At 38.3% G+C, this 25,345-nt stretch overlaps 1 long non-coding RNA gene across 6 annotated transcripts in view; it reads right to left on the bottom strand.

Moving 5' to 3' along the window:
• LOC131507499 (uncharacterized) overlaps positions 1–25,345 on the bottom strand; it is a 132,145-nt gene that overhangs the window by 31,998 nt on the left and 74,802 nt on the right. For 5 of the 6 annotated variants that reach the window (XR_009259528.1, XR_009259529.1, XR_009259526.1 and 2 more), the window contains 3 exons: positions 21,148–21,299; positions 12,828–12,906; positions 7,774–8,119 (listed from right to left, as the gene is read on the bottom strand). This is a non-coding gene — a long non-coding RNA (uncharacterized LOC131507499). The remainder of the gene's footprint in view (positions 1–7,773; positions 8,120–12,827; positions 12,907–21,147; positions 21,300–25,345) is intronic. The other variant, XR_009259531.1, reaches the window with a different exon arrangement.

Here is a 25,345-nt window from a genome sequence, read left to right as displayed (position 1 = left end):
TCAAGTAATAGTACAAATAATAAAACTCTATAATAAAATTATTCTTTTTTTCCAAAATTTATCAGTGAAACATATTTCCACAAAAAGAATCCATGCAAGCAGCTGATTTTGCCAGCAGATTTGACTTTCTTTTACTCAGTATTAACCCTTGCCAACAATATTCATATTCAAGTTATTTCAGTCTCTCCACAGTAGGAAATAAGTAGGAGGGGCATCCAGGGATGAAAGATTTATTTATTCAGAGGGTGCTTACTAGTTTTCATTTGGAGACAGAGTCTATTTACTGGAAAAGAGTCAGGTTGGTTAACAGAAGTTAAAAAATCTGACCAGAACAAGGAAGAGAAACCTTCTTCTAAGGTATCTACACAGGTAAGAGTTTGGGACGTAGATTCTTTATTAGGCTCTGGGCTTTCCACAGTTTGGACATAAGTGTAACAATTAAATTAACCACTGGAATGATCTGTTGACTTAGACAAACTGAATTTGTTTCTAGCATTATTATAATAATTACTATGGCAACTCATCATATATCCTCAAAGAACAGAGTTTCACTTTCTCTGCAGTTTAATCAAAGCTTATTCCTATGAATTGTGCAAGTTCTATGGCCAAATAGCAATCTTTGATAGAACAAGCACAATTTAAGTAAAAATCATAAAACAAGCTTGTCTTTCTTAAGTAAAAATTGCTATAATAGGAATGCTTCATTCTGCCTAAGGTACTCTCTGGTGATAGAGTGGGTGCAAACTTCAATATTTGCTTCAACCCTTCAGGACTCTATGAAAGCATAAATAATTTAATAATTTAAAAATAATTTGTACTTAAATAATGGACTTTTTCTTATATTTAAAGAAGAATTACACTGTTAACTCCAATTACTCTAATTATGCTTATGTAATTAGAAATTATAAAGGGTGCAGAAAGTCTGTGGGTAACCAGCAAATTATTTAGTGAAAGTATTGGTCATTGAGAAGTCTTAACATCATGACTTACTAAAATAATTTACACTATATGCACTATTAATATGGATTCTTTTTTCTTTTCTTTTCTCTTTCTTTTTTCTGAAGTCCATGAAGAAAAGTTGAAGATCTTCCTCTTATCTATGATCACCTTGAACCTTGCTACATTCTTATTGGTAAGTTTTCAATGCTCTTCAACAAGTAATTTTTTTTCATTTAAAAAAAGATAAAGAGGTTCATATCAATCATATGCAAAAAAAAAAAAAAAAAAAAAACTTAGTAAAATATCACTGTGCTTATAACCAGGATAAGGAAAGCTTTGTTGCTTTAAAAAAAAATTTACCATGAACTTTGATTATTATATCCCTTTCTATATAGTCACATAGAGGATTATAAATTTAAAAAAAATCAGAAACATGTCCACACAAAAACGTGCACATGGATGTTTATAGCAGTTCTATTCATAACTGCCAAAACTTGGAAACAACCAAGATGTCCTTCAGTGGTGAGTGAATAAACTGTGGTATACTCAAATAATGAAATATTATTTGGTACTAAAGAAAAATGAACTCTCAAACCATGAAAATTATGGAGAAAACTTAAATGCATAGTTCCAACTATATCACATTCTGGAAAAAGCAAAACTATGAAAATAGTAAAAAAAAAAAAAAATCAGTGGTCACTAGGAGTTAGGAAGAATGAATAGGTAAAGTACAAAGAATTTTTAGGGTAGTGAACCATTCTATAAGATACTATACTGGTGAATACATGCCATTATACATTTATCAAGACCCACAGAATGTACAACATTAAGACTGAGATCTAATGTAACCTATGGACTTTGAATAATGATATGTATATGTTAAGTTCACTGATTATTATAGGTACTACTTTGGTGTGGATACTGAAAGTGGAAGAAACTGCATATGTAGAAGCAGGGAGTATATAGAAAATCTCGGTGCCATCTACTCAACTTTGCTATAAACCTAAAACTGCTCCAAAAAGTAGACTTAAAAAATAAAATATGAAAAAAGTTAAAAATGGTTACTTTTTTGTTTTTACTGGTGAACATTTTTAAATACAACCCATGTGACTTGATGCCACACATATATTTTTATTTGTATCCTTTTGTATTTGCAGACAACTGAATGTCTTAAAACTCATGACCAGTCAAGACAAAAGCTATTGAGGCTGAATTCACCTACCAAAACCAGAAAAACCAAGTCCTCACATGCCCCCGTTGCACTAAGACAAGCCCAAGCCCAGACATCAACACAGTCTTTGAGCCAGGCTTCTTATTGAGACTCAACCAAAATCATCTTTATCAGTTTTACCAAACTGTGGGGAATAAGTTTAGGAATTTCTTGGACTCGCACCAATGGGTTAACAAGGCTTACGACAAAAGTGTCTGACAATAAGTAAACAGGGTGAAAGCACCCCCAGCAAAGAACAAAAGCAAAAAGCTGCTTCCACGGGATGAAAGCGTCCAAGAACAGAAAACCGGGGCAACAGACCACAGCAGCAAGGTGAAATTTCCCAGAGATAATTTGCAAAAGAAAAGTGCCTTGTTGACCCGGAGGTAGCATGCTTATCTGTTTTATCCCCTAGGCAAGTTAAGATAAACAGACACAGCACCTGGAGCCTGCTGTTAACAGCCATCTGCTCAGTGCCAGGATTTTGTTTTGCATTGACCCAAACCCCTAACACAGCATATCTTTGAAACTCCCTTCTTCTCACACACTTGAGTTAATGATCATTGTTTCATTATCTATTTCTACATGCCCATTATGTTTGTAAGCCTTCTGATCCTAATAAATGTGGAGCAAGGAGCCTTACTCAGGGCTCTTTTCTCCTCTCAGACATTAGCCTCTCTCATATTCAATTCTTCATCCGCTCTCTTGCTGGAAAAGAGAGAACTCCAGATTCAAAAGTCTGCAACACCAAACCAATCCCTAGCATCTAAGTTTGAAAAATCTTCAACTTCTAAGTTAACATCCAAGCACTCATTATCTTCCCAAGATGCAACAAAAAGGCCCACCTCTACCAAAAAGTGATTTCTACCTAGGAATATTGTACAAAAATAGCCATAATTAAAACCAACTTCAAAAAAGAGAACTTAATCCACAAGTCTGCACACAAATTGATTTCAGCTGACAAGACTGAGTTCAAACAGTCATCATCCTCCAAAACTGCTATAAAAAGGATGAAAACTAGTAATCCGAAACAGAAATGGTCAAAAATTTCCAAGGCTATACCCAAGTAGACATTATCTTCCCACAATACAGGAAAAGGGTCTTCAGTTGCCAACACTACACAAAAATCACCTGTAAAGACAGGAAAACAGAAGGCTCCAGCTGCAATACTTGCACTTAAACAGGTGTCATCTTCCCAAGGTGCAGTAAGGAGCCATCTGGTTCCTAAGTCTAAATGGCTGAAGTCTAAAGTTTCCAATAGTTAAATAACGAGAGTTTCTTACAAGAGGTCTCCACCAACCAATTTATCAGTCTCCAGATCTGCTTCAAGAGGAATTGCTAAGTCCACAGACAACTCCTAAGGATGTAATTCTTCCAGAAACCACCATCTAGCTTCCAAAAACAAACCAAAGAAGATGAGACCCTTGCATCCCGTTAACCAATCTCCATCTGATCCAGCATTACTACATGCTCCCAAGTGCCATGTATGCAAACCTCATTCATCATTACCTTGTCTAATAAAATGTCCTCCATCTTAACTTGAAATTCATACATCTGAACCTCATAAACCTTGTCAAGTCAACCAAAAAAGCAGCCCTCTGAGAATTCTGTAGAAGCAGCTCCTGCATCACAAGCAGCATCCACTACTGTCTTTGCAGATATCACCACAATAGCCAGTGGAGGTACTCGTGACATTACTGCTTAGCATAGCTCAAATTACATCTAATGAAAAAGCCCTTACTACTCCCTTCTCATCTGCTGCTACTACTACCTCTGCATCTAAAATCATCACTTAGTTTGCTGGTACCACCACCACCACCAGACAAGAGACACTATCTTTGAAGATGACACAGCTACTACCATCACTAACGCTCCTGCTATGGCAACCACTTCTGCAGTTGACACCACCTCTACTAACAGTGGTACTGCTGTGACTGCTCCCATGACTAGTCCCACAGCCACTGTGGTGAGCGCCAACAGGGCAAGTGGTACTGTGACTGACACTGCAGCCACTGCAGAGGCTCTTAAAACCACCGCAGCTGCTCCAAGGGTGAACACGTCCACCCTCAGCACTACTCTTCTTGTGACTGTTAGCACTTCTGCTCCCCCTAATGCCACCACTGCTACCAAAACAACTGCTGACACTTTGCCCAAAGATGCCACCAACCTTGAAGGGATTCCTATGGCACTGAAGAATATGGTTCAGCCCTTGAATATATATCCCAGAGCTTGCAGAAGATTCCACAGCAACTCCAGAATCTAATGCCACATGCCCTGTTACTCATTTCAACTCCAGCGGCCACTTCTCCTAAATAAAATACCTCAGAACCTAGAACTGACAACACTCCGTAGAACCTACAAGGGATAGCTACTACCCATGCCCCCTGAATACTGACTCAATACCCCAACGAATAATCAAAGGTATGAAATACTGAAGATTTGAACAGTGAAAATACAATTCTTTAAGCATACTATCCTGTAGATTTTAACCTTTCTTCATCTATCACCAACAAATCATTTCACATATTTGAAATACCATAAGAATTGTCATTGCGTTTTTTTAAAGCTTTTTTTCAAAGTAATCTCTACACCCAATGTGAGGCTTGAACTCACAATCCCGAAATAAAGAATCACATGCTCTACTGACTGAGTCAGCCAGGTGCCCCAATAACCGTCATTGTATTTTACCATGATGACTGAATTCATTTTACAGCCCTCAATACTTGACATAAAAGAAGAAATTTGTCTTTTATTGTCCTTGATGTCTTAAAAGCAAGAATCCCTAACTCCTCTTAATTTCCCTCTTAAGCAACGAAATCTCTCATTCACTGACTTTGACTATATTATCCCCCAAATTTGTCACATAGCTTAAAATAATAATTTATTAACTTTTTTGAAAGGAAATGAACACTTACAGGTGTTACCTATAGAATAATACAAATCCCTTATAGGGGATATGAGATTTCTAGGATACTGTAAAACTGGAGGCAGAGATATTATTCAGAGAACCCAGAAAACCAACAAGCTTTCATTCCCCGAATGAAGAGTTGACCCTGGTGCATACCAAAAGGGTTCCAGAGGTCTGTAGATACCTCCTTATATAGAAAAGACTAAATTATTCCTGAGCTATAAAGCACTGGAAGGCAAAAAGAGTTTTTTAAATCCAACAAGAAGCTGTCTTGCATGGAAAATGTCACTGGCATCACTATAACCACACACTCATAGACTGGGATCCAATGAGAACTGAACTGAGAAATTCTGCCCCTGTCCCTTCTCTCTATGACCACTTCATTAAAGCCTCTATATCCTCTGAGAAATAAGTAGGGGATTGATCTACTTTTATTGGGTCTGTATGTGTCTGTGTGCAAGAGAGAGAAAGAAAGGAGATGAGGGGTTAGGAGAATTTGCCTGTCAAACTATAGCTCATGAGAAAGGCTGCCTCATATTTATTCTTTCCATTTCCCACCACAAGTGCTTTCTTCCTTTATACAATGTGGAATCAATAGCATACATGCGACAGGAATTTAGAACTGAAAGAAAAAATAAACGAGGACTACTTTTCTCCTCAGGCCAAGTGTATTTTAAGTTTATCAATTTTTATCTTAAAATATTCTTCCTCATGACTATCCCACAGAAAATTTTTAAATCAGTGTACTCATGATGTTGGATGGGAACACCTTCATAATCTGGATTGGTTTATAAAAGCAAACCAAATTAGTAGATAAGATGTCCCTTCTTTTTATAGCCTTTGAAGATAGTTTACATGTACATGAGAAATATCATAAGGATCTGCTAAGCACAGGCTTAAATTTGGATCTGCTCACTAGCTCCATAAATGCATACGTCTAAAAGATTTCTGCTAACTGATCTTCTCATTCCTAGACATTTATGAATTTTTATACACCTAAAATTTTGTCCAAGACTCTTTACTATGTAAAGAGTTTTTATGATAATTAAATATATTAAATTAACACAGTCAGCCTCGTAGTTTGAGCATCTACAAATAGCAAAGCAAATCTCTGTGCTAAGTGCTTTGAGACAATAAAAAAAGCCCCAAATAATGACAATGGTCTAAGGGAGCGAAGACAAAAGGTGGGCATATAGCATATGTATAACTAATGATGGCACAATCCAAATTAGTAGAGATTTCTTACAGACCAAGGCAGTAATAGAGGAAAAACAGAAAAGTGTAGGAAAAAGGTGGTATCTGAACTGGATGTTAAAGAATGGGTTGAATTTTTTACTCTCTCATTTTTTTCTGATTTAAAGAGTACTTTTAACAACTGAATGTTACCAATAAGCAAAACATTAAAAAAATATATAACTCATAGGGGCGCCTGGGTGGCGCAGTCGGTTAAGCGTCCGACTTCAGCCAGGTCACGATCTCGCGGTCCGTGAGTTCGAGCCCCGCGTCAGGCTCTGGGCTGATGGCTCGGAGCCTGGAGCGTGTTTCCGATTCTGTGTCTCCCTCTCTCTCTGCCCCTCCCCCGTTCATGCTCTGTCTCTCTCTGTCCCAAAAATAAATAAAAAACGTTGGGAAAAAAAAAATATATAACTCATATGAAAGTCCAAATTTTCCTCCAAAACATGAATGATCTGGCATTGTGGGCAGGCACTCTCGTGTGACAACTGTCAACCACAGCAGTGCTACTCAAAGTGTGGTCTGCAAACTGGCTGCTAATCCACAAACTGTTACAGATCAGTTAAGAGTGAAGGACTTAAATCAATGTTGTCAATGCACACATTTTCCAGCTCTCTTTATATTAATTGATTGATTCATGTTTTCATTCATTCATTTAGCAGCAAGACTTTCTTGCTGACAAACGCAATATGTTGTGGTGCAAGTTCTTCTAAGCCCTGACCCGTCCTTTGAGTATCAATGGAACTAAGAAGTGGCTACTCCTCATTCTCATAAATGAGACACACTCTTCTCCAGTCTCAACTAGGCCTACTTCACACTCACTGTTAACTAGAACGGATAGCCAAGTTGGTCCGAAACTCCCTTCTGTAAGAATTGCATATGAGCCTCACGTCAGCGATTATTCTCCTACTTTTTTCAAAACAACCTGATAGAAAAATGTCTAAGGTCATGCTAATACCAATGATTTTGATAAGAATATATCCAGATATTTTATATTTACTTAATCATGATTGGTGTTAATAAATAAATGATTAATAATCTCTTCCATATCAATAATATGTTAATAACTGTGCATTGTATTCATGATTACAAGAAGGTTGGTCTACTTTTCTAAAATATCTTTCAGTTCACACTGAAGAAAGCATGAATAATTTTTATATAACATAGAGTTTATAATGTTACATGATGCAATTTCCGTATGTGAACTGTCCTTACAAAATTAAGTATAAACTCAAATTTAGGGAATATGCAGACCAAAGTTCTTAGCTTCCAAAGTCCTTTCTACCATATTCCAATATTCAATTAAAATAAAAACCATAAATTGGAACTCCTAAAATAGTACTGACTTCCTAAAGGAGAGTGTTATGATTAATGCTCCAAAGTAATGACAAACTTAAAAGAGAAAGGAGGTCAACTTTATTCTGAGTCAAATTAGTGTATCAGTATTAAGTATACATAATATTATTAACTTTAAAGTGATTACCTCAATTCTCAGAAAAGACAATATTGTATGTTGTTATTGCACAGCTCTTATTATGATACTGATTATCACGCAGGCACCCAGTCATTCAAGTGCAGCCAAACCCTGACTTCTGGCCTACACAAGGTTCTTAGAAGAAAAGGTGAATGAAGAAAGTTTGTCCAAAAGAAATGGCTAAGTGGAAGTGTACTTTCTCTGTTAACCAGATATCAATAGATCAAAGTCACTCTTTTCTGTTTGTATAATATTTCTTTCCAATAAATCCCTAGCCCCTCAAGGCAAGAACCAGGTCTCTCTTGTTCCTATTGAGTCCACAATGCTTTCTATGGAGTGGATGTCCAATAAATATCTGTTGAATGAATAAATAAATCAAAGTTGTCATTTCAAATCTAGTAATGCTGAGATTAAAAGTTATGTTAGATACATCTGTAAATAATACATTAAAATTCAATACATAAATAAATTATATTACAAACAATTGTCACATAGTGCTAAAGAGTTTACAAGGTAAATAAATATTCTAATTTAATTCTAATAACAACACACTCAGGTAAACAGAACAGGATTCCCATTTTATAGATATGAAAATGGCATTTGCAAATAAGTTTACCAAGGTCACACAGAAATAAAATGACTGAGCTAGGAGTTAAATCTAAACCTCTTGATTTCAAGTTTAGTGCTCTTTGTACCATTCTAGAATTGCCTTTAGAAACTTTTTTCCATTTTTTTCTTAAATACACTAGTGATTTCTCACAGCTACATTTCTTCAGAATTAATGTATTTGCCATTTGTTCTGGTATGTGGCTTAATACAGATGAATATGTAAACATGGTAAATAAATCAGTATAAAATTAACAAACGTATGCTTAAGGAAAATTATGTATATTTCTTCCATTGCATGGTCACGACAATTAAAAAAGTATTTACAGAGTAGATTATTAGGTAACTGAACATGTGATTTTCAAAATCTGGGAGATTCTAAGTTAAAAGGATCATGAGGGAGTACAACGGGAGTGCAGCAAGGTAGACATATTTCACAAATTTTCCTTAATGCAGACACTTTAAGTGTTAAATAACTGTGTTTTAATTCAATGGAGGAAAGATTATTTATAACCTCCTATTACATTCTCTCAGACATTCATGTCTTTGCATCTATTAAACTTTGGAATACGGAAACAAACTGCAAAAATAAAGTTGTTCAAATTCCAAAAATTGGGGAACATCAGACAATATACAAATTATTCTATAGCTGCAAATAAGAAACCAAACCATGGTTTTCTTAAAATAAGTGATATACATATAAGCTGTAGTGTTGATTTACGAATTTTGTTAACTATCAGATTTTATCATTACCTTTTCCAAGTAAAAGATAAGATAGAGTTCTCAACGTGCCTGAGTCAGAAAATCCAAAGGGAAAACGTTTCAAGATTAAATTGAAATAATCGCATATACACATTTTTTTCCTAGCCCCCACTCTCTACTACAACCAATAGGCAAAAAGTAGGAGGTACAAAGGGAAGGCATGGCTGCCTTATTAGGTGGAAGAATCATTCAATAAGTTGTCTTGACATCTGCAGGTATCAAGTCTTGGAGGCACTGCTGAGTTAAGAAGGAGCAAGTCCTGACCAAGATCCAAAGGAGACACCCCTCTCAAGGTAATTGTGTGGATAAATGACAATGCTGCTAGGGCACTCTTACTCTAGAATCTACTTTTTCTATTAACATGTGGTTTCTTTTCTCTTTTTTTTTTTAAGGCTTCATTTTTTTTTTTAATTTACATCCAAATTAGTTAGCATATAGTGCAACAGTGATTTCAGGAGTAGATTCCTTAGTGCCCCTTACCCATTTAGCCCATCCCCCCTCCCACAACCTCTCCCGTAACCCTCAGTTTGTTCTCCATATTTATGAGTCTCTTCTGTTTTGTCCCCCTCCCTGTTTTTATATTGTTTTTGTTTCCCTTCCTTTATGTTCATCTGTTTTGTCTCTTAAAGTCCTCATATGAGTGAAGTCATATGATTTTTGTCTTTCTCTGACTGACTAATTTTACTTAGCATAATACCCTCCAGTTCCATCCACATAGTTGCAAATGACAAGAGAAGAGGCTGGGGGAACTAATAAATCCAATTTTGGACAGGCTGGGCTAAAGGTGCAATGGTACAACCAAATGGAGATGTCCATGAAAGAGTTGGATATATGAATCTTGATCAATAAACTTAGAAGCCAGCATAGAGATGGATACTGTTTCCAAGGAAAGGCAGAGATGTTGCTATAGAATAAGAGAAAAATAGGGTGAATGTCAGAACCATAATTGGGTAAGTAGAGAAGAAAGAAAATCCATGAATGAACCTAAAAAACAAACAAACAAACAAAAAACCCTTCAGAGACACAGGAAGGATAAGTTGGTTCCACAGAAACCCAGAGAAGAGGGAAGTACTTGTCAAACACTGAGGAGAATTCCATCCTGTAAGACAAGAATTAGATTGGCAATAAACACATCATTAGCTAACTTGACTGAAGTTGTTCCAGTAGGCAGGTGGGAATAAAAAGGCTTTTGCATTGAATTGTGTAACAGAATATGTAAGGACCTTCAAGGAAGAAAACAGTCTCTCTCTCTCTCTCTCTCTCTCTCTCTCTCTCTCTCTCTCTGTCACACACACACACACACACACACACACACACACACACACACAATGTGAGTGACACTAAAAGAGATGTGACTGAAGATCAAGGAGAAGTGGGGCTGCCATGGGCCTTGTGAGCCACTTGAAGAATTAGGGGGGAGGGCTTTAAGATAAAGAGCAGCGGAAAACCAGTGAAAGGTTTTAATGAGGAAACTAGAATAATCAGATTTGTATTTTATAAAAATCAGAGTGATTTTAGTCAATTAAAAGCAAGGCTGTGGGTCAGTTAAGACACTATTTTGATAATCATGAAAATGAAAACTCTAACAAGTCAAAGATATTGAACCCATGTCCCCTATCTCTGCATATCCTAGAACAGTGCCAGCAACTTAATAGGTAATATTTGCTAAGGAGAGGCTCAAGTGAGATATGATGCTAACTTGGCTAGGATGCTGTTGGTGAAGATGAAGAGAAGCAAATTGATTCAAAACTGTCCAGAAAGTAAAACATAGAGAGGATTTAGTGATGGATGGACACCGGAGAATGAGAGGCAGAGTCAAGCCTGACTCAGGATTCTGGCTTACACAACTACTGGGTGAATACTGTGTCATTCACTGAAATGGGGACACATGGAAGAGACAGTTTTATGGGGGAAGATGTTGATGGAGACTGATTCAGTTCAGACTCAGACTAAAACACCAAGTAGTTTCAGAGTTTTCTGATGATGATTCTAAAAGGTGACCAGTTGGCACTAATAGCCACTAAAGCTGAGGGTGCCCCCATCACATTATCATAAGCCATATGCTACCAGAGACCAGTTCATTTATACTGAGCTTCCCTAAGTTACATACAGGCTGCCTTTATTTTCCATTTTCCTTTCACAACATTCTGGAATTACAAGTCTTTTTGCCTATATACTGGCATCATGGAAACATCATACACTTTCCACCCATAAAATCGTCTTATACTAGGAAAAACAACATGAGGTTCTTAAAAATTAGATTAACGCAGGTCAGAAATAGATTTGATATATTCAATAACTTTAACTGTGATGAGGTACCCCTCATCTAAAAATGAATTATCGAGGGGCGCCTGGGTGGCTCAGTCGGTTAAGCGGCCGACTTCGGCTCAGGTCATGATCTCGCGGTCTGTGAGTTCGAGCCCCGCATCGGGCTCTGTGCTGACAGCTCGGAGCCTGGAGCCTGTTTCAGATTCTGTGTCTCCCTCTCTCTGACTCTCGCCCGTTCATGCTCTGTCTCTCTCTGTCTCAAAAATGAATAAACGTAAAAAAAAAATTTTTAAATAAAAATGAATTATCGATAGGCAAAGTGCATAAAAAATTTATAAAACATTTTCAGGTAAAGGATCCTGTAGACTAAAAAGTAAAAATTAGAGGGAGGAGGAAAGCAAAAGTCAAATAGCATCAGAGAATCTCAGGATTTTGTGGAAACTGTCCTTGCAATATATTACATAGTGCACTGTGTTATCCATCATACATATAGGATCTGAGTTCAATAAAGTTGTCCACTCAACTTAAGAGCATACCATGTATCTTCCTGGAACTCTCTTTATGTCACAACTGCTATGATTTTCCTAAATGACGGTGATGGGAGTTGGGAGAGGAGAGAAAGTAGTGTGTGTGTGGAGGGGGGAGGAGATGGGGGGAGAGTAAATACACATGCAGTAAGTGGATAATGGATAGGTGAGGGACTGCTTAATATAATTTCTGATAGAAGATGAAGGTCTCCTTTTAGATGAGAATTTAAAGGAAAATAATAATCCTATTGGCAAACCAAATGGAGAAACCTGATTTTTAGTGGTTTCAAATAATGATAGTGTTTTCAAAAAATATATAGGTATCTTTTCACTTAACATCCACATTTGAAGTTTAATTTTAGGAAAAAAAAATTCCTTAGCTCTTAAACTTGCTACTAAAATTTTAATTTTATATCACTGGGCAGTTTGGTAAAACCTATTCTTTCATTGTCAAGCACATCGCAAATCTTTTCTCTTGTTTCTTCACTTATAGGGGTTAAAAGGACAAGATGAAGGGTTTAATCCTGACGGGGCTCATCCTGGTCTTTGCCATTTGTTTCCCGGTAAGATTCTATACACTTGAAATAAGAACTACCTAAAATTGAAAGCTACATTAACACTGAGATAGGGATCAGAGTGAGATTATGGGATTGTATTTCTAAAATCAAGATACAGTCACATGAGATGGAAAGAAACAGAAACAATTACCTTCTACTTCTAACATTCATAAAAATATGTTTATTCAAAATCACCTGGAACTTGAGGAGAAGAAACAAAGCAAAGGGAGATGTGGAAGGGAAAAAAGAGAAAAAGAGGGAGAGAAGCAGAAGAGAATGACTGTTAGTTGAGGAGGATAAATATGAGAAAATCCCCAAATAAATTTGGAGCACTACAACTAACCTTGCAATGAAATTACCAAGACTCCCACTTCTCCTTCCCGTGCATGTTCACCCACTACTTCCATTACAAGGAGATAACCCTGTGAAGACGAAACATGAGGGCAAGCTTATCTCTAGCTTGTTTGTCACTCAGCCTCTGGATCTATTATTATAGTCTCACAATCAAACACTGCAGTATGTTCTTCCACATAAGGCATAAACACAGTGAAAAAGAAGATAGTCTCTTCTATTGGTATCTAAAATAAACAATTGTCATACATATTTGACTCATCTGAAACATGACTTGTGCACATGGTTTTTATGTACTTTTCTGAGTGAGCCTTGGTCTTTTGAACTTTGTGGGCTTTTGCTTTTCCCTTTTATAGCTCTGACAGAGTTTTTTTGTTTTGTTTTGTTTTTAATACCTTCTTCTGCTCTTCTGATTTAATCATATACTATTTACTAGTTCCTTATCTCTCTCTTTGCTCAGAGCACAGTATCCACTATTTTTAGAACTACAGGAGGTCTTCAAGTGTCTGTTTCATGCTATTTAACCAGCAACGCTTCATTCAAGGATCCTTTCCTTTTTTGTCATTATTATTATTTCCTTGTCCTATTCTTCCCAGAACATTTAATGCCTCAGACAAAGCTTTTACAAGCAAGAGAAACTCATGGTGGGGGGTGGGGGTGGGGGTTGTTGTTGTTGTTGCAGTTTTTCAATATCCAACTTTCTGAATTCAATATCAAATACTTCTCTTTTATATAATTTCTAAACTAAGGCTTAGATGTAACACTTTCATTGAGAGTCATGTAACATGTTTACATGGTAACTATGTGATTTTTTTTGTTAATTCCTAAAGGAGATGACAATGATTTCATCCTGCAGTTTTTAAGTGAAAAACAAGTTTTCATAGATTTAATGGAGTATTTTATAAAACCAATGAACTGGATTTCCCCAAATTAGATTTCTGTATTTTGTTGGATTTTCTTAGAAAATACTCTAAGCATTGAAAGTAACACCCAGTACTTTCTCTAATCATCCACATATTGTCTTGTTCTTTTAAATTATAGTGCAGTTAATTCTAAATTTATATTACACTTGAAACCAAAGGACTTTCCAAACTAAAGAGCAGAACAGTTTCCATAACTGAAGTGAAAATACAAAACAATAATTGACTGAATGCTTCACTTGGTAATATCTCCTATTCTCTCCTGCTGCAGTTCAGTGAGAGTCAGCAATCACAGCGCCAGGCAACAAGGAAAACAATTAACCGTCAGCCAGTGCAAAGTTCCCCTGCCAGGACATCACGAAACAGACCTCCATCCACCCAAGTCATTAGGAAACCTCAAACCCGTTCTCATGCCTCTGGTTCACCTGCACTGCCTAACAAAGCAGCCAGCCAATTATCCTTAAATTCTAGGACATCAAGTAAAAAGAAAAAACCTACCCTGCCATCAGAAAGGCAAAGTCTACAAGTCAGGTCTAAGAAAAATATGTTAGCCTCTGCCAAGAAAGGGCCCCCCCTTTCATCTGGTTTAACAGGACGAAATGCTCCACGCAGGACAAGTAAAACTCTAAAACAGCCTAAAAAAAGTCAGAAGTCAACTGCCAAGAAACAGTCAAAACGGACTCCAGCAGTACCAAAACCATCTTTAGCTGTTAAGAAAAGTCAAAATGCACCTAAAAAACCTCTGCCCACGTCGGCCAAGAAGCAGTTGAATTTGCCAAAAGTAGCTCAGGCAGCATCAAATAGAAGTTCAGCTTCGAAGAAAAGTCCACAAAAATCCAAGAGAATCCAGTCTATGCCTACTAAGAAACAGTTAAAACGGCGCACAACCAAATCAGCTCCAAAAACGTATCTAACTGAGAAGAAATCTCAAAATATTTATAAACCAAACTTGTCTGTATCCAAAACACAATATAGGTCCACAGCAATAAGAGGTTCCCCCCAAACTTCTTCAGCTCCGAAGAAAAGACCAAGTACATCTCACAAGACTCTGTCATCGCCTGTCAAGAAAATACAGAATCGGGCGAAAGTAGTTAAAGCAGCCCCCCAAAAAAGTTTAGCCAAAAAGAAAACTCTAAAGAATCAAAAAACCAAACTGTTAACTCCAGTCAAAAAAGGGCCAGCTAAGGCAACAGCAACAAGAGCAGTTTTAAAAGTCAAAAAGAAAAATGCAACTACATCTAAAAAGACAGCATCTACATCTGCCAAGGAAAAGCTCAATCAGCCAAGAAAAGTTGCAACAAAAAAGAAAATATCTATAGCCAAAAATAAAGTGTCAAAGAAATCCAAAAACTTTACCACACCTGCCAAGAAACAAGTGAATCAGCCTAAAGCACTTAAATCAGTACTAAAAACACAACCAGCCTCAAAGAAAAGACCAAAGATATTGAAAAGCTCCTTGTCTAAAACTGCCAGGAAGCAGTCAAATCAAACAAAGGAAGGCAAATCTCCAGCCCTCAAAACAACTCTGGCCAAAAAGAAAAACCTAAAAAAATCTAAACTAGCTGCCAGAAATCTCAATGGGTCTAAATCTGCTCGAGCAGGACCAAAAAAATCTCTAGCCAAGAAGAAAATTCAAAAGAAGTCTACACAGAAACAGCCCACAGCAGGTAAAAAGACTGCAAAAACAGTTCCTGCAAAGAATAAATCTATAAAACCATCTAAAAAAAGGCAGCCCACATCTCTAGCAGCACAGAAAAGGCTAAGTAAACCCAAAAAGAGACCCTTTAAGCCCTGTAAGAAAGGTATAAATCAACTTAAATCCCTTCAAGGAAAAAAAAGACCACCTTCCTCAGCAGGCAAAACTGTAAAACGACCAAAGAAAGGGAAATCTATACTTGCCAAAAAAAGGCTGAAATCATCTAAACCTAAAGGATCTAAAACTGTTCAAACTCCACAGAAAAAGCACCCACATAACAAAGTCACAAAACCGTTCCCAATACATGCGCCATCTAAACTTCATCAATATAAACTTCCCTGTCTACAACCAAATCGACCACGTAGGTGTCCACTGAAGGTTCATCATTTCTGTCCACTGCCACCAAGACCATGGCCAAGTGGACAACATCCTCATACACACCACCAACAGCATCACCACCCTCATTTGCCTCATAAGCCACCCGGTAAACCACGGCCTCCAACAAGGCCAACAGGAACAGAAGACATCACAACTGATGGCCCGACCAATGCAATCACTGCAGCAGCTGGAACTATTAGTAATTTAGCCACCATTGCTAGTACCATGTCCGATAGCACAACATCTATATCAGTTGCCCCAACTAGTCCATCTGCCACTGCAACCAAGGCATCAAATGCAACCACCAGAGCACCTGAAACTCTACCCGCAGGGGCTGCCACCACAGTCCAAGTGACACCAACCATGAACTCAGCAACTGGTGCTGCCTCCACTACAACTGCCCCAGCATCGGTGGTCACCTCCAAGACACCTTCAGTGGAATCCACGTCCCAAGAGTCTGCTGCTTCCAGTGCTGCCACCTCCATAAACCCAGGGGCTGACTCCACAGCCCTCTTAACCTCTGCTTCCACCACTGCACCTGATTTCACCACGAACGGCTCAGAAGCTGAAGCAACCACAACAGATGACACCACTCTCCCAATGATTGATGATTCCACCACTCCAGCTGCCTCTACGACTTCAGCAAACACAATCCTTGCTACTACTGTTGTCACCACTGCTGCGGCCTCAACTCCCACATATGTTGGAGCCACAGGTGCAACAGCCCTCACAACCCCGGAGACTGGGGCCACTAGCCCTGGTGCTACTTCATTATCAGCCAGTGCTACCACAACTCTTGCTTCTGCTACCATGGAAATATCCAGAACTTCGACCACTGCTTCTAGTTCTGTCACAACCCCAGCTACACGTGGTGCCACAGCCACAGGTGCACCAAGTTCTGCAACCACCAGTGCACCTGGTACTGCCACCACAGCTGCACCGAGTTCTGCCATCACACCAATGGATGAGACTACCGCTGAAACGACCAGTGACACAACCACTGAAGCTACTTCCCCAGAGAATGAGGACACCACTGAAACAGCCGATGACACAACCACTGAAGCTACTTCCCCAGAGAATGAGGACACCACTGAAACAGCCGATGACACAACCACTGAAGCTACTTCCCCAGAGAATGAGGACACCACTGAAACAGCCGATGACACAACCACCGTAGCTGCCACCACAACTTCACTCAATGGGGTAACAACTGGTGCAACAGACTCCTCCACAATCTCAGAAACAGACTCGTCAATCACTGCTACTACAACCGCAGGATCCTCAAACCCAAAATCTGTGGGGACAATGACCACCACCACAGCAGCGGCCTCTTCAACCCCATCACTGGATATGACCACCCGTGGTGCAGTCACAACTTCAGCCACTAATGATACAGCTGCAGCTGCTGGCACAACGGTAGCAGGTGTTGCCACTTCAACCCCTGTGACTTCAGCCTCCACTGTTGAACCAGTTGTGCTGACCAGTCTGGGTCAAACTACCACCCAGGCTTCTAGAACTACAACTCTAGGGGAAGAGGCTACCACTGAACCGACCAATGACACAACCACTGAAGCTGCCACAACTGCACCTGCTGATGCCACAACCTCCACAGCTAACCCTCCAACCTCAGCAGTAGATTCCACATCTCCAGCCGTGAGTACAACTGATTCGGCTACAACCATAATATCTGGAGTAGTTACCAGCACAGCCACAGTAGTCTCCATAACTCCAGGGGTTGATGCCACCACAAGTGTCACTACCTCACCTTCCACTGCTGGTACCACATCTCCTTCTGGTGCCACCACAGCTGTCCCAAGTGCTGCTTCTACTACTGAATCTGGTGCACTGGCCAACAGTGAAACCACCATCCGGACCTCCGATGCTACAACCCCAGGGGATGAGACCACCCCCGAGTCGGCAAATAATACAACCACGGAAGCTGCTACCACTTCAGCTGAAGGTGCCAAAACCCGTTCTGCTGACTCCACAACCTTAGAAGCAGGCACTACATCTGTTGCTACTACTGCAATGGCTACATCATCTGCAACCACAATTCCTATGACAGCTACCACTGCAACAGCTGCAGCCTCCACCAGGGCTGCAACTACACCGTCAGCCTCAGAGGCTACCACTACTGCCAGTACAAGCATACCAGCCACCACCCTCCCTGCTGACCCTGGTTCTTCAGCCAGTGAGGCTACAACTCCAGTGGATGAGGACACTACAGAAACTTTAGGTATCACTGCCACTACAACTCCGTCAGGTGTCACCTCCACCACTGTACCTGAAGATTTAACCACCGAATTGGACTCTGCCACCACAGAACCCGAAACAGCTGTCTCCACTGATGAGGCCACTGCTGCCACACCAGATGATACTACTCTCGCCGCAACAAGTACCGATGCTGCTGCGACTCCTTCTGCAGAATCCACAGACCCTCCTGAGGTTTCCACACTTGCAGCAGATGCTACCACCCCACCTCCAGAAGGGATTTCCACAGCTCCAGCTATCACAACAGTAGCAGCAACTACCACACCTGAAACTAATGCCATTAGTACTGCCCCAGTGACAACCACCAGTCTCGCAACTACAGTCCCCACAAACACAGGCTCAGCTGGAACCACCTTTGTTGTTGACAGCAGCACACAAGCATCACCTGCTACTGTGACCACAACCAGTATACCTACAACTGGCCTTGACACTACTTCCCCATAGTAAGAGCAATGCAGTGGTGCATCTCGAGCATCTTGAAAACAGGTAAATCATGCATGCAAAGAATTAGATGAAGAAATTCAATAGTGCTCTATATTTCTCTAAACACCTTACTTTAATAACTAGTTACTCTTGATATGCATACATTTTTATTCTTTGCAATTCTATGAGAGAAAGCAGATAGTCTCCTATTTTGTATATAGGATATAGAGGTATGGAATTTGCTCAAATTCAGAATACATGGTGGCAAAACCAGGACTAAAATCCAAGTGTCTTCATACTTAAGCCAACAGTCAGAAAGCTTACAATTCTAGAACAGTAAGCCCAGAAGACAGTTTAGTAGATAGTTGAATCGCAGTCACTTGGTTTCTTTTCCAAAACAAAGATTACTGAGCTCCACTACCCTAGAAACTGTACATTTTTTAAAGAAAATTCTTGGGAGGTGAGGAGTCTGATGAGGTTATGAATGTAAAAACACGCAGACAGTATTTCATAAAGGGAAACTGGGAAGTATACAAGCTCACACACAAGAATGAGTATCACAATCAATTTACTGTAAATAGTTGAACTTGACTATAGCAAAATTGCCACCTCAGTTAAGCTTAGATGGAAATGGGGGAATACTACTACTATTAATAAGAAAGATCCGTGGAGAACAAAACAAAATTAGAAAAATGTATAAAGTAAACTTTTATCAAAATACCACACAATAAGAACACCTGAGTGGCTCAGTCAGTTAAGTGTCTGACTCTTGATTCCACTGAGGTCATAATGTCCAGTCATGAGATCAAGCCCTCCCTCCATGGAACCTACTTGGATTTCTCTCTATCCCTCTGTCTCTGCCCCTCCCCCACCCTCTCTCCCTCTCAAAATAAATAAACATTAAAAACAATACAACAAGGGGCGCCTGGGTGGCTCAGTCTGTGCTGACAGCTCAGAGCCTGGAGCCTGTTTCAGATTCTGTGTCTCCCTCTCTCTGACCCTCCCCTGTTCATGCTCTGTCTCTCGCTGTCTCAAAAATAAATAAATGTTAAAAAAAAAATTAAATAAAAAAAAATACAACACAATGAACCATGTGATTAGAACCATGATCTAAAACTCTAAACTACAAGGAGCAGGTCTAAGATGATTTCAGAGAAAGGATTGCTAGAACACATAATATCAAAATTTTTTACAAGGATTTTTTATTTTTTATTTTGTTTTGTTTTTGGGTTTTTTTTAAGTTTTTTTAAAGTTGGATAAAACCATTCTAGGTTGTAATAATGATGAACTAGGGCTTGAGTACAGCAGGTAGCTATGCTTTAAACACAGGACATCTAACTAGATATGTTTTACTTTACAATAGAATCATGAACTATCATAAAAATAAGAGAGTGGTGCTGGGGCAAGGGAGGGTATATAGACTGGAATTTATTTCAAATAATTAATATAAAATAGTAATTTTAAACTGACTAGGTGATATTTATAGGACTGTAGAAATTAATTTTATATTTCTCAACATTTTTCCTAGGTCATAACTTTCCTAAATATTAAACTTCTCACCTTAACCTCTGCCAATATTGCCTCAAGAAATGACTGCCATCTCACTTCAGAAATAAGACAACTCTAGAAATTCTACTTTCATTCTCTCACTTCTTATGTATGTTCAGTTTTAATTTTTCAGCTTTTGTTCAATAAATCATTTTGAAAATCATTTGTTCCCTGTGCGTATTTGTATCACTCTCATCTGTTTGGAAATGAATGAAAAGATTAATATGCCTGTCCCCCTAAAAGCGATTCCAATTATGAGCATTACTTAAATATAAGATTGACCTGGGCACCTGAGTGGTTCAGTCTGTTAAGCAGCTGACTTCAGCTCAGGTTATGATCTCGCAGTTCAAGAGTTCGAGCTCCGCATCAGTCTCTGTGCTGAGAGCTCAGAGCCTGGAGCCTGCTTCAGATTCTATGTCTTCCTCCCTCTCTGCCCCTCCCCTGCTCATGCTCTATCTCGCTCTCTCAAGAAAAAAAGAAAGAAAGAAAGAAAGAAAGAAAGAAAGAAAGAAAGAAAGAAAGAAAGAAAGAAAGAAAGAAAGAAAGAGAGAGAGAAAGAGAGAGAGAGAGAGAGAGAGAAAGAAAGAAAGAAAGAAAGAAAGAAAGAAAGAAAGAAAGAAAGAAAGAAAGAAAAAAGAAAAGAAAAATATAAGGTTGACCAAGACCTTAAAATTCTCCTCAGTGTGACTAAATTTTAGACAGGTTTCTTCCTGACTCTAGGTCCCTGGAGGTTTAGAATACTTATTTAGAACACTTGCAATTGTAAATTCTTTCTCTGTTTTTTTGAGATGTAAACATTTTTAAAAGCCTCTTTTCTAATTTTACAACCTAGAAATATCTTTCCTAAGGACCTGGGAGCCAAGGAAGATAGTGCCCCCTTTCCCAGTCTCTGCAGGAGAGTAGGAGCTTATTTAGATAAGCACCAATTAGCAAGCACATACTGTCTAAATCACAGTAAAACATTTGCAGGCTCCAGAATTACATAATTTACTCTATACCTTCCATTAATCAACATCCCCATAACATCCTCCAGGTACTTTTCCACTAGCTCACCCTAGCTCTAAAATACCTCTCACCTTTGTTTCTGCAGAGTTGGCTACTGAAATAGTCTTGAATGAAGTCTCCCTTGCCTGTTTAACTTTATCCTGCAATTTTTGCTTTGACAAGGTAAACATGTGGAATGCAGAAACTATAAACAAAGTTTGGGTGAAAACTTCCCTTGGTCAAGCTCCACAAGAACATAAAAGAAATGAAAAACAGGGTCAGGCTCACTAACATAATCTGAAATGACTTTCATATTAAGTCTACTTTTAACACTATGAAAAATATACATTAAATTTTTGAGGCTGAGAAATTCTGAATTAAGTATAATAAATATAATTTTGAATGTATAGCTGACTTTGAAAGAAAGTAATAGCAAGGAAAACTCCTATAATGCAAAAACAAAATGAAAATAGAATCCAGGGAGGAGCTGTACATGGACTCTAAGGTCACCCTCAAGGATGCGGCTGGTCTTGGTAATTCAAGGGCTTCAATTTTAAAACTTAGATGAAGACAAAAGAATGGGCATTGAGCCCACTCCAAACAGTTGGAACTGAGTCTCTCTACATAAACCTGGGACTCTCAGAAAGCCACATCCTTTAAATGGATTCAAAACATTTTGAACACTGGTAGAGACAATTGAGAAACAATGTGCTATACACACTTGACTCTAAAAGATTAAAGAGAATTTAAGAGATAATGGATGTAGATGGAGACTGCCTATTTTCCTTCCAATAACATAACAAAGACATAGGAACAGAGGCAATAATCAAAGGTATAAGGACTGAGAACCAGTCATTTCATTCACCTTTTTCTTAAAATAACAAACATGTTGACATTTTTATCACACAAAGAATATGCATAAATCTTCAGCTAATCTTCCCCTTGAGCAGCATCTTATTACAGATCTTCCTCAACTTACGATAGAGTTATGTCCTGATAAAAACCATCATAAATTTGAAATATCATAAGTTGAAAATTCATTTAATACACTGAACCCACCAAACATCAGAGCTTAGCCTAAATGACCTTAAACATGCTCAGAACACTTACATTAGCCTACAGTTGGGCCAAAGCATCTAAACGAAGCCTATCTAATACAAAAATGTTGAAAAGATCCTGTAATTTATTGAATACAAAAGTGAAAAACAGAATGGTTGTATGGGTATAAAATGGTTGTGTGTTGGTTGTTTACCCTTGTGACTGCATGGCTGACTCAGAGCTGCAGCCCCTGCCACTGCCCAGCATCAAGGGAGAGCATCTCTAGCCCAGGAAAAGATCAAAATTCGAAATTCAAGTACAGTTTCTACTGAATGTGTATCACTTTTGCGCTATCATGATCGAGCCATCATAAATTGAGGACCACCTACATTAATCGCTCTAGTGAATCCATTAGACCAGGCCTGACCCAGAGACACCATCTTCACAAATAAATCAACATCACAGGAATAATGGCTATCCTGGAAGTTTTAACATTGCCTAGCTTGTCTGTGTATCTAAATACTCTCCAGGTTAATATTTACTTTCCAAAACAATACCAATAATAGTTGACAATCACTGAGCGCTAATATGTGCAAAGCATTTTACATATTCATCAAATTTCAATAGATCTTAGTCACAACACTATGAAGTTGGCTGTACTGTTAGGCCCTTTTTACATATGAGGAAATTGAGGCTTGGAGAGTTTAAGTGTTTTGTTCAAGGTCAAAGAACTAGAAAGAAGTGGATCTAGCATTTATAAAATACATCGACATTTAGTATAAAATAAATGAAGATTAACACACAAGTAATTTAATTGCAGATAACATCTTTGGCATAGAAAAGCTGACTCAATGCATGTGAAGAAGTTGGATCCTCCCTGAAGGAAATAAGTGTATAAATTAAGGTATTTTTAATACATGGTCCATGGCAAGATGGCTCAGATGATTACACTGGATACTCAAATATTTTCATCCCACTAAAGTACTAAAAAAAAGACAGCTGAATATAAAAGAAAATACCTCAAAAAATGGCATTAAGAAACTATTACTTAGAATTTCTATTTCCTGAAAATCTGACAAACTTAGATAATAATCTTTGAGAGTATAAACATTAATACCCAGGGCACTGAAAGGAGCAAATCTGATCCCAGAATTTATTCAGTATAAGAGAAGAACTGTTTGTGTTAAATTTCCATTTAAAATACACATGAAAAGAAGTGTCTTGTAACATCCATTTCTAAATTACAGAAATTCACATCTAGCCCTTGTTGACATGGATATTTAAAAAGGGGGGAAGTACAATCAAAGTGCCCAATCCAATTAATATTTCCAAGGGAGCATACCATGTAACAAACTACCACCCACATGAAGAAATAGAACCTGACAAGCACACCAGAAGACTGCATGTGCCTCCTTCCAGTCACTGCCCTTGACAAAAAGCAACCGTCATTCTGATATTCATCTTTTCATTCTTTTTTTTTAATTTCAAGTATAATTAACATAGCATTACATTAGTTTCAAGTGTGCAATATAATGATTCAACAGTTCTATACATTTCTCAGTACTCAAGATAAGTGTATTCTTAATCTCCTTTACCACTTCATTCTTTTTTTAAAAAAATGTTTATTTATTTTTGAGAAAGGGAGAGTGTGAGAGTGCATGAGCAGGGGAGGGGCACAGAGAGAGGGAGACAGAGGATCTGAAGTGGGCTCTGTGCTGACAGAAACCCACAAACAGTGAGATCATGACCTTAACTGAAGTCTGACAAACAACTGAGCCACCCAGGCGCCCCATCAATTCATTCTTTAGTTCTAAATCCCCACTTCCAACTGCTTTATGAACTGAAAGTATCTATCCAGATCTATCTCAAATACTACACATTGGAAAGGAACATGTTATCTTTGCCTCTCACACCTTTCTGTCCTATGGTCTCCATCTCTACCATGATCTGTTATGCATCTGGTTACCCAAGCTACAAATCTCAGTATTATCCTCAACTCCTCTTAATCCCCACTGTATTCTGTTGATTCTCTCCCAATTATTTTATTATTTTTTTTAAATAAGTGATATTTTCTTTTCTTGCCCTTTACAGAGACTCATGACCTCAGATCTAGACTGGGATTAATGATCTGAAAATTAGTCTTCCTGTTTCTAATTATTCTCATTCCTCCTTCTCATCATTAAAGCCAATAATGACTGAAATATTCTAGTACCTCAACAAGGTAACACGGCTGGACAGAGTGAGAAATAGGGAAAGCAGAAAATGAGTTCTGAGTGGTAATGGGGCATAATATTCTCTAGGGCCTTTAAGAGTTTAGATTTATTTATAGTAAAATGAAAAATGACTGGAGGCTTTGAACAGAAGAGTAGCATAATCTGACTAATATTTAAAAGAAACACTATATAAGAGAAAGTAGAAGCAGAAAACTAGTTAAAAAAGCAGCAAAGTGAGAACTGATTGAAATTTGGACCAAGATGGTAGTGGTGTTGCTGGAAAAAAGTCACCAGATTCCAGGTTTATTTTGGAGACAGAGCCACCCATATTTGCCTAAGAATTGGATTTGGGGTATAAAATAGAATGAATAGTCAAGGAAGACTCCAAAATTTCTGAACAACTGGAATTATTGACTTGCTATATTAGTTTGTTCAGGCTACTATAACAAAATACTATAGAGTGGGTAGCTTAAACAATAGAAATTTGTGTTCTCACAGTTCTGGAGTCTAGAAATCTAAGATCAAGTTGCCAGCCAATTCAATTTCTGGTGAGAACTCTATCTTGTAGATGGCCACCTTCTCATTATGTCTTTACATGGCCTCACCTCTGACCATGCACATGGAGGAAAAAAAATTTTTTTTCCTTCTTATAGGTCACCAGACCGAGATTAGGGCTTCACCCTTATGTCTCCAATTAACTTTAATTATCTCTTAAAGACACTATCTACAAACATAGTCACATTAGGAATTAGGGCTTCACATATAAATTTTAGGGATGCTCAACTCAGTCTCTTAACAGTTGTCAACAAAAAAGATGGAGAAACTATAGGAGCTTTTTTATTGGGTGGTATTTTGAGTATATTAGAAGTTTTGTTTGGACACGGCATCTAAATGGCTCTGCCATATAAGAAGTAGGATATAATAGTCTAGAATTTAGGTTAGATGTTTGACCTGGAGATATTAATTTGAGGGGTGCCTGGGTGGCTCAGTCAGTTAAGTGTCCAACTCTTGATTTCAGCTCAGGTCATGATCCCACAGT

Source organism: Neofelis nebulosa, chromosome 3, assembly GCF_028018385.1.
Source record: "Neofelis nebulosa isolate mNeoNeb1 chromosome 3, mNeoNeb1.pri, whole genome shotgun sequence".
In the NCBI taxonomy this organism is placed as follows: Eukaryota; Metazoa; Chordata; class Mammalia; order Carnivora; family Felidae; genus Neofelis; species Neofelis nebulosa.
Note: the sequence above shows the minus strand (reverse complement) of the source record. Positions and strands in the feature narration are given on the sequence as shown.